The sequence below is a fragment of the Triticum urartu genome, chromosome 2, assembly GCF_003073215.2.
Source record: "Triticum urartu cultivar G1812 chromosome 2, Tu2.1, whole genome shotgun sequence".
NCBI lineage: Eukaryota > Viridiplantae > Streptophyta > Magnoliopsida > Poales > Poaceae > Triticum > Triticum urartu.
Genome location: NC_053023.1, coordinates 744640498 through 744642070, shown reverse-complemented (window position 1 = coordinate 744642070; position 1573 = coordinate 744640498).

Here is a 1573-nt window from a genome sequence, read left to right as displayed (position 1 = left end):
CCCTGGCCTTCATCTTTTGCAAGTATTTTTATATTTCCGAAAATGTTCGTGAAGTTTCAGGTCATTCCGAGAACTTTTGTTTCTGCACATAAATAACACCATAGCAATTCTGCTGAAAACAGCGTCAGTCCGGGTTAGTTCCATTCAAATCATGCAAGTTAGAGTCCAAAACAAGGGCAAAAGTGTTTGGAAAAGTAGATACGACGGAGACGTATCACTCTTCTGGACCCATCGCCCAATAAGGGGGATGATACCGAGGTATCGTCCCGGAAGGGATCCTCCCGAACACCAAGTAGTACAGGAAACGACGAAAGGCGTTATCCCAAAGGCGGTGCTCTTCACTCGGGGTTCCGGGATCAGACTGGTGTCCCTGAAACCGTCCGTTTACAGCAGGAGACGATTAGGGAGGCAAGTTAAGCGGGTTCCTTCCCAGGAATGCCATACTCCGGTGGCGGTTTCTGAAGACCCAGAAGCGCCGGAAATGTTGACGGGCTTGCTACGACGAGCCTCCATTTCAGAAGACCACGTACCTTGATGGCTAAGGTGGTCAAAAGGGTTCTATCCGCGAAGAGCGGATTGGACGAGGCCTTCATGAGCCTTCTAAGAGGTTTTGAGGTTTGTAATGTAGCTTTGTCAATTGAATTTTATTGACAAAATGCACCTGTTGTATATGCAGTAGCCCCTGAGACTCGGATTATCTCCGAAGGAAGTGATTGGAGGATCAAATAGATATGCTCAGATATTAACCTTGGGTTAATTTGAAATATAGGCTACTTCCCCTCCTATGGTTGTCCGGAATACAGAAGTGGCCGAACTGCAGCGAAAGCTGGATATTGCGGAGGTGGACGTTGCATTGATCAATAGGCGTCTTGACGACTCGCAAGGTATGTATTTCGAGCATTCTTTACACCTGTGTGCTTGACGCGGGAAAAAGCTTTATATGAGATGTGCATGAAATGCAGATGGTGCTGCCGCCGTGGAGGCTCTTCGGGCGGAGCTAATCCGGGCTAAGGAGTGGGCCCGGTTTAGTGATGCTGCTGCTGAAGGAGCATCGGTTGAACTGAAGGCCGAACAAGCTGCGCGATGCCAGGGCGAGGAGAAAGTATCCACGATGAGACTCGCTTTGGAGAATGCCACTTGCCGCTGCGAAGTTCTTGAGAGGGAGAATAAAACCTTAATGGCGGAACTGGAAAAGGCCCGACATGAGGCAAGAGAAGCGCGATCAAAGTCCAGAGCACTTCGTGAGGAGGTTCAGCAGGCAAAAGAGATAGTGGCTAGAAGCCCTTTTTGGCTGCAGACTAAGTTGGCGACCGGACTATGCTCAACTGAACCAAGTGTGGGAGGTTCTCCAGAACGAGTATTTGACTTGCCGAGGAGTTATTCCGATGCAGTGCGATATTACCAAAACGCGAGCTAGATATGCAACGGAGAAAGATTTTTTGGTCACAGTTCGGTGCGTCAAAGCACCCGCTGCTGCTTCAATGAACAGATGTCCCAATCGGCCGGAACTTCATAGGGTATCTAGCGCTGCCATGAAGGATGTTATAATCCGGCTGTCGCCAACCGAGCCTAA